The sequence below is a fragment of the Lissotriton vulgaris genome, chromosome 1_1 (assembly GCF_964263255.1).
Source record: "Lissotriton vulgaris chromosome 1_1, aLisVul1.2, whole genome shotgun sequence".
In the NCBI taxonomy this organism is placed as follows: domain Eukaryota; kingdom Metazoa; phylum Chordata; class Amphibia; order Caudata; family Salamandridae; genus Lissotriton; species Lissotriton vulgaris.
In genome coordinates this window covers 891,744,850-891,761,000 of record NC_141685.1, presented here as the reverse complement: position 1 = coordinate 891,761,000, position 16,151 = coordinate 891,744,850, and positions in this window count along the sequence as shown.

Sequence of the window (16,151 nt, the reverse complement as noted above, 5' to 3'; positions counted from 1 at the left end):
CATTTTCCTCTTTCTCCCTATTCTCATAATATTGTGCCGTAGCCAATATCTGAGCTGAGGTAGAAACGGCCCATGCACTCTCTGAATTCTTTAATTTATTGCTCAAGTCGGGCAATAAGTTCGACACAAATTTATCCACAAACAACCTTTGTCCACCCTCGGTACCCATATCCTGTCCACTATGGTCAATGAACGCTTCCTCAAACCTCGTAAAGAAATCGGAAACACTCTCGTCTTTCTTTTGTTTGCAAGCTGACAATTTGTCCCAATTTACCCTCATAGCTGGCATAAGAGTCTTCATTAATGTTATTATTCGCTGAGGAAGAGCAGTAATCAATTGGTCGGGTTTAGTAGCAGCCACTTGTCCAGCATCTGCTGCTATAATGGCAGCCCAATCACCGCCTAATTCATTTGCGTGATCTTGCTGACGAATCTTAGCCCATACCGGTTGCGGTACGACGTTGCCAAACAACATGTCGATATCGGCAAGATTCATTACCGTAGCATCTACGAGCTGCGATAATTCCTTGTAATACCCAGTAGGATTTTTGCGTGGATCAGGCAAAGATTGCTTCACCTGAAGCACTTCCGATCGTTTCCATGGGAGATGTATCCACACTCTCTGGAAATGCGCCGCTGTCGCAGGATGAGCATTAGGATCAGCCGGTACCCAAACCGGCGGAACTTCACGCATAGGATATTGGCCAGACTCGTCTGGTTGGTGTTCAATATCCTCGACAAACAATGCATGAGGTATTGGAGCGGGACGGAAAGATAGTAACCGCTCAATAGCACGTCGGACATTAGTATCTACTATCAGTCCAGTTGCGAACTGAAGTCGAAGCTCGGACAGGGCGGTCAGCACCTCGTCAGGCGCATCGGCCGCTATCTGATCATGAAGGAACTTGCACATTTCATCAAACACGTATCTCTGGGTTGGTATATTAAATTGACAAAACGTTTCGAGGACAACACGGGGTGGATTTCTAAGAGGGTTTACCATCCAACCCATCGCCATATTATACAACGCAACACGTTCTCTGTTTCCAGGAAGCTGACTACGTCTCTGAGGACCATCGGAACCAGCAGACCCATGAACAGGTCCGAGCGACTGAAAGAAACTAGCCGCAAGAGGAGAATTGCGACTACGAGTAGAGGGAGAAGAATAAGACACAGGGCTAACAAGAGAAGGAGTAGAAACAGTGGCAACAGCAGGGGTTAACAAAACAGGAGCAGTAGCAGGAGCAGTAGCGGGAACAGGAGTATGTGGAAGCGGAGGAGCAGTAGGAATAGCAACAGACAAAGGAGCAGGAACAGTCGGAAGAACAGGTGCAGGTTGAGGAACAGGCGGAGGAACAATAGGTGGAAGAACAGGTACGGCAGGGACCACAGGAACTGCGGTACCCTGTACGTACGGAGGGGGCGACTTCATAAGATAGGACATTAAAGGATCCTCAACTGCCTCTTCCTTCGTATCCGACTCCGTAGGCAAAGCAGGATAACATTTATCTATGGTCATACGCTGTAGTCTTTCAAACACTTCCTTATCCTTATTCTCCTTATCACGCTGGAACTGCTCAGCTTTCTTCACTATGGTAGCAACATTATCTCGCTGACTACGTTTATTCTGTCTGATCTCTTTCTGTCGGGCTTCTTTGCGCCACAACCGAAAGGCATCAAACATGGCCGGCCTGGATTTACGTTCGAACAACTTCATTTCTAGATTATCTAAGATCGACGCCTCGAAGCTACCGTGAGGTGGCCAACGAAGGTCGCCGTCTTTCTTTGTATATTTAATCCAATAATCATTAAAGGTAATCGGGCCTAGCCCATGTTTGCTATACAAGTCATAAGTAGGAGTCCCAACCGGAGGTATCGGACACGAGTCCTCCAGTCGGGAATCCGCACCACAAGGTCTAAAACAACTGAACAAAGTACTGCGACCAGGCATCTTGCACACTAGCCGAGTTTCACAAACTTCAAGGGTTACCGGATTTACCAAGTCCCAGCAAAGAACAAAACCCTCGGTTTTTGGCGGCTGCAGTCGTCAAACAACACAACAAAGTACCAAGAACCACAAATGCAATGGAACCATGCAACCACTAAGTAACCACAACCAAGAACTCTGGGAGCGACCCACAAATACTTAACTCAAAGATCGATGGCGTCACCAGGAAGGCCCGTCAATCGTCTCGCTATACTAAGGTCTACGCCAGGCGCCAAAACAGGTCTACAGTCAGGGCAGCAGTCCGTCGCAGCCGTCAGGAGGCGGGAATCTTCGCGGGAAAAGTCTTCGGGCCACTTATTTCGACAACAGGATCGATGAAGCGGAGTGCACCTTCCCTCGGAGATTTCACACGAAGTTCCTCACGATCGTCGGGCTTGGACCGGTACCACTGATGCAGCCCCACGTTGGGCGCCAACTGAAGGACTGGGTTCTTTAAGACCCAGCGGTGCCAGGGCACAACACCTGAAACCTTCGTGGGTAACCTGCTCCGGCGTACAAGTCACAGAGACACGGGACACTTCCTTCGGCGTCAAAGATTCAAGGTTTATTTGCTGCAGGGAACACAGAGATCACGACAAGTACACCACGTGCAACTTGGGGAGACTGCTTCAAATTGGTTCTGTGGATCGCTCCTTTTATACAGTTTTTACCCATAGGATTACATTGGGCACAAAAGTTTACAACCCGGTTCCCACAATTATCCCCCAGAGGGGTCGCTTTGAAACACACAAGGTCCGGAACATAAGTGCGGAAACATTTGGCGGTTCCCAACTGTAAAAACCATCTTCCCACCATTAGCAAATTCCAATCAGCAGTAAAACAGATCGAAATAGGAACAAAGACAGGTGCAGAGGAAGACGGAGACAGTGGGGAGATTGGAAAGGGTGTAAAAGGGGAGGTATCGGGAAACACGAGATACAGGCATCAAAGGGACGTGCCTAATGAGATGCACGGCTGAGACAATAAGTCCGTGCGGCAAGATGAGCCTCGAGCGGCGCCATCTGCCTTACAGTAGCAACCCCCTCGTCATAAAGACACTCACAAAGAACATGTGTCTTCCACAAATATCTTGGGAGTCCCAGGGTCGCGAAGCGGACAACGTCCGTTCGCTGGCTACTTGAGGGCAAGAGACAAAATGGATGCCGTATCTAAGATGGAACCCGTGGGTACAGATGAAAAACCCACATAACAAACGAACGGTTTAAGTTAGCACAGCGAAACTGCGCACACTTACTAAACTCGTCATTTGCGGTTCATAGATACCAGACTCGACCATATCCGTGCGAGTCGAAAACACCACTTACAATCGTCACGGAACCTCAACAGCGTCACCCACTCACCTAGTCGAGGTGACTACCATCCGGTGCCCTCCTGGTGCCACCTGACTACTGGCTAGTAGTCACGAACTTGGTCCCCTCTGCTTTCAGGTGTCATCTCTCTTCAAGATCCAGGCTTGGATCACTTCGAACTCTCTTCACTGGTCGCCTGCCAGCATCTTTCTTCCAGGCTCCTGGTCCGTCTACGAGGATTCCCGACGTCTTTTGAGACATATGCAGCTGCAGCCCCTGGGCTAGGTAACTTCGGCATTTCGGTGTCCCAGCATAGCCTCACTATCCAAGGGTCAGAATCCACTTTCGTTTCCCTCCTACCAGGTCGGGTTCGCCCGAGAACACTAACTTTGTCTTTACTAGCTACCATAGACTTTGTCCCGCATCCCGCGTGAGAGTGCACACACTGCACCCGAGTCCCCTAGGCCTCCTAGAAGTAATCTGAAGATTCTATAGTCAAGACCTAGCGATTCCAAAGCCTATTAGTACTGTACTTACCTGCTAGTAATTTCGCATTCCACTTTCAGAGTATATGGTTTTCCGTGCCCCTCGGGCATTTGTATATACTGTGCTAACTTAAGTATTGTCGTAAGAGTTTTGTGTTGTGCTTAGTACCCTGTCCTCATAAAGAGTACAGGGCTGTTGTGATTCTAATAAATACACTGTTTATTTTCATAACACTTGTGTGGTGTCCTTTCACTTGGTGTTCAAGGGGTATATGTGTGGTATAACAGCTGTCTTAACACGCTCTCTCGAGTCTTTAGCCTTAGACTGCTCGTATCCACGCTACTAGGATAGCTGGTCTATAAGGTTGACTTACAACCAATCATCAATAAGGGTTGTCTGGACTGATACATAGTGTTCACTAGAATAGTGAGCACTGCATATCAGACCAACTTCTCACAAAGAGGATCTGAGGTAGGGATGGAGAGTTTTGGTCTTAACCTTCTAACCCATCATCTTCAATTTCGGCTAGGGTCTCACCTCACCTTCTTCAAGGTCTTCGTCTGAGGAATGGCTCTCCTCTCTAGTTTTCCCTTTTCACAGGGCCTGAGGGCTTTTTCAAGTTCCTACATTTTAGCTGTAGCTCTATTGATAATGCCCCTTGCTTTGTACAAAACCCTCAGATCACTGATCTTCACCTCACCTTTTACTTGGAAGTTAGGACCTTTATAAACTTAAACAAACTTTTCCTAACTTCCTAAGTATTTTTGTTGTACTAGTTGAATGTGGGTCTACACAGGGCACTAACATTCCAATTTACAAAAATGTAAAGAATAATTTTTGAGTCTAAACTCAATGCTAGATTGGAGGACTTGCTCCTTTCCCTCTCACAGACACAGATTACACCTCCCAGCAGCCTCTATTTCTTGGAGGAGACCAGCTTCCTGTTTCCCACCTCCCTCTGTCTTTTCTTCCCGCACTGACTCCCTTATCGTGGGACTTGCTCCTTTCCCTCTCGCAGACACAGACTAAACATCCCGGGAGCTGCTGTCACTGGGAGGAGACCCGCTTCCTGTTTCCCTCCTCTGCTAGCCATATCTTCCTGCGCCAACTCCCGGATTGCGGGACTTGCTCTTTTCCCTTCTTCTGACACAGACTACAAGTACCAACAGCTTCTGCCACTGGAAAGAGACCCGCTTCCTGTTTCCGATTATACTGCCATATCTTCCTGCGCTGACTCCTGCATCACGGGACACACGTGCGAAGCACCCAGGCTAAGCCCAGGCCAAGGGAAAGCCGTCCATGTCCATCTGAGACCTTTGAGGCTGGGCTACCTCTCTTTCCCATTAGCTCCAGGTAAGGTGCCCCTTCCACCTGTCTCTTCTGCACCCTGTGTCCGCCCCTTTGCCTTTCTGGCACCAGCTGTATCAGCAGCTAGCCTTCCCACAGCACCCCTCCCCCATGCCCTGGCAGCTTCAGCCTGCCACACGTGTCCATATCTGTCTGCCTGCTAGCCCCTGTCCTACCTTTCACCTCACTGCCCCACAGAACCAATGCGCCCATCCAACTGAGCCATAAGGCAGTGATCCCCTTCCCCTTGGCTTCTGCCCCTCTCTCTGCCATGTCTGGTACCACCTCAGCACAGGTCCACCACCACTACCTCCCTCCTCCCCTCCCCTTCCCTCAGTGCCCCGACTGCCTCCGGCATGGACACCACAACGCATCCACGGAGCAGACGCATGCAGAGGGCTCACTGTGCATGCACTTGGACCACGCCCAACACCTGAAACGACACCTACAGCCAGCACTCCAGCCCCCATGTACTGCCACTTCTTCACCTGGGATGAACTCCGACCCTGAAGTCCGGACTCCAGGACAACAACTACTATGCACATGCATCCCCCAGGACCACTGAAGGCCCTTTCTCCTGCCAAAACTGCTGATTCCCTTGCACCAACGAGGACACCACCCACGCCACGGCCATCAGTTACACTACATCACACCCACCCACCAACAAGGCCGATGACAACACCTCCGGAAAAATCTACTGCTTGCTAATCAACGTGCGCTCACTCGGAAAACAAGCTCTGGAAATCTGGGACACCTTAACGACCCATACCCCGGATGCAGTCTTCATTACAGAAACTTGGCTGAACCCTGCATCCTCTCCAGACATCATCACAAAATCCCCCAACGGATACAAGATTGCACACCAGGACTGATTCAACAGAAACAGAGGTGGCATTGCCATAATCTATAAAGAGAACCTCAAATGCTCTACCACCACAGATGACTCTACCCCGTGCATGGCTCACCTCAACTACTGAGGTACCGGGTTTTTATGGACCCGGCGGTGCCAGGGAGAACACCCAAAGACCTCGAGTCCTTTCTCTTTCGGACCACAGAAACACAGAGTCTTCTAGGTGATGTCAAGGATCGAATTTATTGGCTGCAACCAGTAACAGGTATCCTAGAAGTACAACAGCATGTAGGTTCTCAGGAGACTGCTCGTTTTTACAGAACCAGACTCTTCTTTTTATACTAAATAATAAGCTTCAGGCAAGAATTCCTTGTTTTACAGTTTGACCATATACATATTTTCACTACAAAGAAAAAGCAGAGTCATGATGACAAGCCCACAAGCCCACATTTCAGTTTGTCCAGTTCATGATAGATTACCCGGCAAGGCCCAGAACTTTCATCAGATATCGATGGACCCCTAATAAAATCGGGTACCTCCTCCTTGTAAAACAGGCCATAAAGAAGAAACAGGGACAGGTGTGTGTGAGATTAAACATAGCTTGTATGCGATGAACGGTTTATGACATGTTGTGCCTTGATACTAATCTCGCTCGGCCACTGGGAAAGGAACTGCCCGAACAGGTTTGGCTTGAGGCAGTGGAGTCAGCTCGCCTAGGTCGCAGAGGAGTCAGCAAAGGTGTACGTGTCCTTTCAGATCGAATTCGGCTTTTGGTCATTTGACTATGTAAGGGCAATCACAAAATGGATGCCGCTCACAAAATGGAACCCGAGGGTTCAAGACGAAAACTACGATTTCAGGGTGATTTCGTCACTCGATCATGACGCAAATGCTTAGGTATAGTATCTCAATCATTACCGGTCTGCCAATACCAAAATCGTCATGATACGATTATATTTTTGACACGAGGGTAGAGCTTCGGTGCCACACAATAGCAGGGTCCAGAATTTTCAGTACCACACTTCCAACTCCAAATAAACAGCAAACCACCATCAGAGGTATCCTCACCTACATACCTCCAGGACCTTTTCATGCCTTCTGCAATGCCATCCTTGACTTCATCTCCCCTATTGCCATTGACTCAAACCTCTACATCTTCATAGGAGACCTCAACTTCCACCTTGAGAACACCGACAACACCAACATGGCTGACCTCCTAGAAAGTATGGCCATCCTCAAACTCAAACAGCTGGTCACTGACCCCACCCACTCAGCAGGACACACGCTTGACCCTATCTTCTCAGCCAGCAACTACGTAAAATACACCCAAAGCAAGCAGATCACCTAGACCGACCACCACTGCATCCACTTCGTCATCTTAGAGTCCCCAACACCTCTACCACCACCACCAGTGAGACACTGTGCAGTTGGGCAAAGGTATTAGAGCAATGATGTGTAAACACCCTTAACTCTTACCTATCCACCACTCCTGAAGACACAGAACAACCGGCAGACAACTTCACTAACTTGCTTAAGGTAATTGCTGATGAAGTCACACCTAAGAAACCCGTAAACTCCAAGAAATGATCATCACACCCCAAGTGGTTCACAGCAGAACTGAAAAACAAGAAATGTGACTGAAGACAGAAGGAGCGAAGAATGCGCTCCAGTAAGACCCTCAAAGACAGTAAACACTTCAAAGACACCCTCAACCAATACCACCACCTGTTGAAGAACACCAAGAAGACCACCCTAGCCACCCGCATCAAGGACAGCTCCAACAACAGCAAGAAACTATTCAACATAGTCAAGGAGTTCACCAACCCCTCTAGAACGGAAAACAACATTGCACCCTTACAAGCTCTCTGCGATCTCATTGCACGCGCTGAAATGCATTTGGTGTTTCTAACCAGGAAATGGGTCCATTTGAAGGCGGCCATCTCGGGGAGGTTTACGTTCTAGTAGACAACAGCACCCGGAAGCAAGACTCTCACGCAGCTGTACACAGTGGCCTATGACTGATTGCATCTCGCTCTGAATACAAATACCGGGTCTCTGCAAGCATTCGGTGTTAGACGGAGCCACAGGCACGTATTGTTCTATGGGTGAGAGAGATGCTTTAACGAAGTAAGTATGGCACAGCCGATAGTTTAGGCCACCATACTATTGGGTTCTACTGACCTCAACACCAGGGTAGATACTCATTACTTTGTACATAGTTTCTAAATCAAAACTGTTTCATTTAAACCAACAGTGTTTGACTACAAGCGCTCCTCCCCTCCTGTGTTGATGCTCATGGGGTCCTATTTGGAAACCTATAATGTACGTTTCCCTACCACTTTCTTTCATCAATATTGAAGAGTGAAAAACCACCTTCACTGCCTTACATTCTTTAGGCTGATGGGTATTTTAAAAAAGACAACTGATGAAAATACAAGAGTGTGTGTTTGCTTAAATGTTACATGCATTGTTATGTCTTGTATGTCATTTTTTTAAACAGAGGGTAGCACGAATATTGTGCATGAAGTGAACACTATATTCCAGAGAAAAAATATATCACAATTTTGTCCTCACACAATTAGGGTGAAGATATGTAATGATTATATCAAAGAGCACCTAGACTACTAATTATTTTTGCTTCTATCCTTCCAGATTGTCAAAATTAAGAAATTGTATATTTGCTCTATTAAAAAATATTACCAAGTAGGTATCGAACGAATGTCTTGCACAGAAGTATTTTAATCCGAAACACCTACTAGGCTAACAGCACTATGCCTTAGGCAGAGTGGTAACAGGGATCATTGTATTTGGTCCTGAAGAAGAAGCTTAGGGGTAGGCTTCCAAACATGTTGACCAGCGAGGGAGCTGCTTATTAAAGCTTTTTTCTCTCCTTTCCCCCCCGCTTGTTATCAGTTCCAGCTATAGGGAGCATTAAAATTTCGATTTTCCAAAAAGCTAGGTACTTTTTAAACTCACACATTCCTGACCCTTCCACTCTCACACCAATAAACATAGTTTACTTCACTCCAAAGTGCTCCCACGTATTAGTTGGTCTTAGCACGCCCCATCCCCCAGTGGGGCGGGAAGAATCCGATGATGAAGCATGCCAACAAGGGACCTTTTGGTGGGTGAGGGTTATTTTAAAAAACGTTCTTGCTTTCCCATGCTAGTAACCAAACGGTTCACTTGGGTTTAGTTACTTTTTGGAAGGTTAGTACTTTATTTGCAGGGGTAAGGTCAGCAGAAAGTTATTTTGATGTCAGGAGATCCAGGGAAAAATATGAGCCACCTGAAACTTGGAGGCGGTCAGGCCTGTTTCCTACAATGCACTAGACCATCTACTTTTGGGTGATCCATCAGAGGTTGCGATGGCCAGTGATTTTTTGGTTCCAGTATGTTGCTTTTATCTGCAGTATGCAGGAGGCTAGTGACACTAGTCCAGGGGAGTCTGGCGTTGCCATTGGCTCTCAAACGGGTCCCTCTGTCTGTGGTAACTGAGCTTCGGCCCAGTATCAGTCGACGTCATCCAGTCTCAGGAAGATTCCCAAAGGTGCAGAGTATCACAGCTTTGCGTTGTGCATATCCTGTTGACCCAGACACAGGTCTCCTCTTTGTTCTTTGTTGCAAGTCAGATCATAACTGAGGTTCTGGTATAAGAAGTAGCCCTTAAATCATAGATTTAGCAGCCTTAAGGGCGTGGGTGCAAGTGGCCAATGGACTACCAGTCCCAGCAGGTAATCCGCCCCTGAGGTGACCATATCTGGGGGGGGTGTCACCTTATCTACCCAGAGCCCTCTATTCTACCACTTTTACCATGGCAGACGTTTTCCTCAGCTGTAGAGACCAGGGAGCCCACCCTACAGGTGGGGCTAGCCTTATGGAAGTGTGCACCTCCTGAATACCTCATTGTCTCATCTGCTTGAGTGCAAATGTGCCTGGGTAAATGAGAAAGGCTGTTTCCTACTTTGGTAGACAGCCTGGTTGCATATCACAGGCGGTGAAGGCTTTGAAGCTTACTACCTTGATGTGCCACTTCACTAGCCATCCTGTCAGGGAGGAAGGTTTGACCTCCTTCCTGTCTAAGCCATTGCTTCTGACTCCTGGGAAAATTCACACCTCCTGGCAGGGGGTAAGATTCCTGTCTTGGTGGCAGCAGCTGTGGGCTGGCAACCAGAGCACAGTAAAAGGCTGGGGAAACCAGGTGGGCAACCTCTAAGGTAGCCACCTGGGTGCATGCCACATTTTCCTTGACACGAGATTCGTGTTGGGTGATGAGGTGCGTTGTTTGCTACCAAACATGACATATTTCGGCAGTACCATAATTGAGCAGCCAACCTCGGGTTTGCCCAGGTGCCAGTCCATGTTATCTATGGACCACCTATCACTTATAGTAGCCTTTAATGGTAAAGGTTACCATAGGGACATATAAGCAGGCATTTACATGTAAACACCTTTAATATAATGCTTAGGAGTGACTGGCATATATCACAAACATGTGCATTGACACATGGTGAGGTCAAAGTCAAGTTCAAGGAGGTCTCCAATTGCAGGCCAACTGTTAGTAGTTTACTTGGATCACACAGGATGGCACAAACAGTGCTTCAGGCCCTGATGACCCCTGTAACAACCATGTCCTAGGTACCACTGGTACCATATACTAGTGACTTTTAAGGGGAATAAAGTCCTTGCCAATTGGGGTTACCAATTCACACATACTAGTCTTAGGGAGAGAGCACCGGCATTGGGGCCTTATTAGAAGGCTTTAGTGAACTGTCCGAGGAAAAAACAGCATCTAGTAGTCCAAATAGGGGCAAAAAGTAGGGAAACATCTGCAAAAATTCCTGTTTTCTTACAGTCAGTCACTCAGTGAGGAGCCAGTATCACATGGTGACTGGGAAAACGAGCTTTAAACCACTGTTAACAGTGAATATCCAGCTCAGTTACGGAGGTTTAGAGCAGCCAACATCCATTAATGGGTGTAAAAAAACACCAGGACATCGTCACCACCTCAGCAAGCTTTTTTGTGGAGCGTGGAGTACAGTGGAGTGGAGTGGTATTTTGTGGGATGGTGGAGTATTGTGTGGCATGGATTAGGGAGGTGTGGAATGGTGTGGAGTGGCACTGAGTGGCATGGAGTGGAGTGGAGTGAAGTGAAGTAAGGTGATGTGGTGTGTAGTAGCATTAAGTGGAGTACAGTGGAGTGGCATTGTGTGAAGTGGAGTAGATTAGCATTGTGTGGAGTGGCATGGAATGCCGTGGAGGTGGAGTGATATTGTATAATGCAGCATTTAGTGGAGTGGAGTGGTACTGTGTGGCATGGAGTGGAGTGGCAAGGCAATGTGTGGAGTGGACCTTGTGTGAAGTGGAGTGGCATTGTGTGGCATTGAGTGGAGTTGCATGATGTTGAGTGGAGTGGCATAGTGTGGTGTATAGTGGCATTGAATGGTGTGGACTGGAGGTGCATTGTGCAACATGGAGTAGAACTTTGTGGCATGGAGTGACATTGTGTGGAGTGAAGTGGCATTGTGTGGAGTTGCGTAGTATAGTGCAATGAAGATTGAAGTGGCATTGTGTAGTATTTAGTGGCATTGCATGGTATGGAGTGAAGCAGAGTGGCATGGAGTGGCATGGAGTGGCATTGTGTGCGGTGGAGTGGCACTTTATAGAGCTTAGTGGCATTGAGTGCACTGGAATTGCGCGGAGTGGTGGTGGGTGGCCTGGAGTGGAGTGAAGTGGTACTGTAGAGTTGCATTTTGTAGAGTGGACCCTAGGGTGTGGGCAAACGCAAAGTCAGGAGAGGGGATGTCTCCTATTCGGAAGGAGACCCTCACACACCCAACAAGCAGGTGTCTTGCTTCATCATTGGGTCTGCTCCTACTTGGGTCGGACCTGCAATACCCGATCAGGCGCCCATGAAGGGGCCTACTTGGCAGAGATCTTTTTTTCTTTGTAGCCGTTGGGTGCAGTGCGTATGAAGGCCCTAATGTGTAGTGAGAGTGTAGGTGCTGAAATGGAGTAGATGTGTGTTAAAACAGGGAATAGTGGTACTGTCAAAACATTATTGAATGAGGTGTGGTCACTACCCTGATTAAAAACTCAAGAACGCATCCTCCCACTTTAAGGTATGTGGGAATGTGTGCTATTATAAAAGGTCGACATGTTTCTTGCCTATTATCTAATGATGGCAATTCCTCGGGACCAAAATAAAAATAATCTACCTACACTTTTTGGTAGTGGTCAGGACCTCATTGAGGTGTAAGTAAGACCACCTGTACAGCACCCTAAAAAGTGGCGCTGGTAGATCTAACCCCAACCCTAATCGAGTCAAGGATACATGGCATCCAGTTCTGGTAGAGCTAGACACTAAGTGTAGTGTCGGTTAGCGGCAAAGAGGACCGTCTGTATCCTACCCGAAGCTGCTGCCAGACTGGGACAAAGGTTGGGACCACCATTCCCACAATGGACCTGGACAACATCCTTAAAAGTCCACTGGATACACTCCAGGCAGGGGACTTTTGATGGAGTTGATGCAGATAAACTCAGCTAACCTATAGCTTGCAGGAAGCCCACTCTTTATTCTTCTTGAAATAAGGTACATTCAAAGGGCTGTAGTTCCAGATAATGCAGCAGATGCAGTCAGTCAGAATGCAGGGCCTGATGATACAAATTAAGTTTCCAGGTTGCAATTCTGCTCTCAGTATCAAGCAGATTAGCTGAGAGGCACTGCTCCTCTCAGATACTTATTTGGTGTTCTGAGGGGTCACACAGGAGGGCATTCCTTTCCAAAGAGGTGCAGGATGACACCCCAGAGCAGGACCATTTCCTCTAAAGTGTGGCACAATGCTCTCCCAGAAAGCACTATTTCACCAAAATTCAATATGGCATAAGTCCTAGCAGAGAGCTAAGTGCTAACTAAACCAACTTCCAGGATGGCTAATCTCTATTATTTATTCCTCCCCCATCTGCACATTCCTTCCTTAGCCCACCATCTGCCTGGATTCAAAGAGTAGGGGTTTAAATTAAACTGGTTTCTCCTGCCTGTCTCTTCCCTGTATTAGATTTTTGTTTAGGACCCCTCCCCTGGCTCTGGCCTTCCTCTGCAGCAGAACTATCTCCTCCCAGAATGTCTCCTTAACTCCAGGGGCTACTTATCATCTCTTCAAAGCAGCCTGGCTAATCCACTTAACTCTAACCAATCAGGACAGAGCCGTGTAAGGCTACATTTTGGCTACAGTCTTATAACTTCTTGTCTGTACATTTTAGGATACATTTAACAACAGCATGTTTTTGGATGTATCAATACCATTCTAGTAAATCCTTGTATTATATTTTCATGATTCTCCCAGCAGGAAATTTAGTTAATAACTTTTTGCCATGCTAACCTATGTGGATGTGGATCTGTAGTGGGGAAAATGAACTGGGCAATATCCAACCCCGGGGCTTATAAAACATATTTTAAAACGACCCTGCCCATGTCTACAGAACCCCTCACCCCTGGAACACCTAGGGCAGACCTTAGGGGTTTTGAATATGCTAAAATATGGCAGACCCTCACTCCACAGTGCTCCTAGCACAAAAGTGGATTTTGGGAAGCACTTTACTACAATGTGGGGAGTGAAATGTGCAATTTAATGAAACCCAAGGCATTTATCAATACCATGCTAGTAAATCCTTGTATTATATTTTCATGATTCTCCTAGCAGGAATTTTTGTTAATAACCTGTTGCCATGCTAACCTGTGTGGATGGGTATCTGCAGTGGGGAAAATGAACCGGTCAATATCTCCAACACCAGTTGCTTATAAAACATATTTTAAAAGGACCCTGCCTATATCTACAGAACCCCTCACCCCTGGAACACCTAGGGCAGACCTTAGGGGTTCTGAATTTACTGAATTATTGCAGATCCTCACACCACAGTGCTCCTAGCACAAAAGTCGATTTTGGGAAGCACTTTACTACAATGTGGGGAGTGAAATATGCAATTTCACGAAACCCAAGGCATCTAAAACTTATTTTATAATGGTCCTCCTCATAAATACTTGACCCCCCACGCTCCCCTCCCCACACCACCACCAGTGGGACACCAAGGGGAGACCCTGGATGTACCTAATATGCCAACACATTATAGTTTATTCATCTTTAAGTTCCCCAAAATACCAAAGTTGAGTTTGGGCACAATTTATATATTAAAACCAATCCTGCAACACAGGGCCGATTTTAATTGACCTCAGGCCTCAGCAGTGCACACATGCAAGTGCAGAAATGGCTGCTGGCCTGTACATAGCAAAGCCCCATTATATCCTAGGTACTTAAAGGTAGTTTTGATCCCCCTTCCTATTGTGTATTAGGGCCTTATAGGGGAGGGCATGCCTATCATAGGGGTACCCTAACTCATAGTGTACCCTTGTGTATGTAGGTCTTTTCACTTTAGTCTAAGTGTATTTTCAGAATAGCAGTGGCCCTGGGCCTGGTTAGGCAGAGCCCAGGTACAGTCAGAGTCAGTTACCACCAGTAACAGTCAGCAAAAAATGGGGATGCCCAGGACAAGGCACCCTCAAGGTCAAGGATGGCTTTGCAACAGTGGTGTGGAGTGGCACTGTGTGTCATGGAATCGTCATAAGTAGAGTGGAGTATAGTGGCACTGAGTGGAGTTGAGCGGCATTAAGTGGAGTGGCATTGTGGGGAAGCACCGCTTACAGCGGATTTATCGCATCGCGCTGACAGTGCATCGCTGCTGTTACATCGTGCGCGACATCACATCGCCTGCCGTCAGGACGCATGCAAGTACATCGCATTTCCTTCTACATCGTTAACCATTACATCGGAATCCGGCCTTTTATACCGGCATACTTTATGTCTTTATGTTTATTTAAGAAGAGACTTTGGTGCTTTGTTGAAGACACATCGCAGAACTCACATTTCTGAATACTTTATGTTTATTTAAGAAGAGACTTTGGTGCTTTGTTGAAGACACATCGCAGAACACACATTTCTTTACCGGGCATATTTCTTTGTTGAAGACACTTTTGCGAGCAGAATCGCAGCTTGTTTCTTTAAGAACAGATCCGGCCTTTTATACCGCCACAAGAGACTTTGGTGCTCTTCTTAAATAAAGCAATTGATTTGAAAAACAAAGAAATGCAACGCAATTGAGGTCACTTCTTTCAAGATACTAACATCTGATTCAAGCCGGCACGTACAATACGTCAATAAATAAAAAAAATATGTGGTCTGACGGATCGGTTGACAGACTTTGCTGCTGGCAGACAAGGTTCGAGCCTCCACTCATACCAAAATGATATACGACCAGCGGAATTGTGCGCATATGCGGAATTGTGTTTATAAAATGGAAATTGTCTTTATTAAAGTAAATTTATTTGGAAACATAGAAATGCATCATATTTATTCAGGCATCATATTTAATAAACATCTGATGGGTGGATGGATGATGGATGGGTGCTGGGGGATGGATGGGCGGGTGGGTTGGATGGTTCCTGGTGGATTGATGTGCGTGGGTGGCATGGGTGGATGGATGTGGGTGGGTGGGATGGGTGGATGGGTGATGGTGGATTAATGGATGGATGAGTGGGTGGGTGGGATGGGATGGGTGGATGGATGTGGGTGGGTGCGTCTATTTCATGCATCATATTTATTCAGCCATCATATTTAATAAACACCTGATGAGTGGATGCATCATATTTAATAAACATCTGATGTGTGTATGGATGTGTGCAGGTGGATTAATGGATGGGTGGGTGGGTGGGTGGGATGGGATGGGTGGATGGATGTGGGTGGGTGCGTCTATTTCATGCATCATATTTATTCAGCCATCATATTTAATAAACACCTGATGAGTGGATGCATCATATTTAATAAACATCTGATGTGTGTATGGATGTGTGCAGGTGGATTAATGGATGGATGGGTGGGTGCTGGGGGATGGGATGGGTGGATGGATGTGGGTGGGTGCGTCTATTTCATGCATCATATTTATTCAGCCATCATATTTAATAAACACCTGATGAGTGGATGCATCATATTTAATAAACATCTGATGGGTGTGTGGATGTGTGCAGGTGGATTAATGGATGGATGGGTGGGTGCTGGGGGATGGATGGGCGGGTGGGTTGGATGGGTCCTGGTGGATTGATGTGTGTGGGTGCAATGGG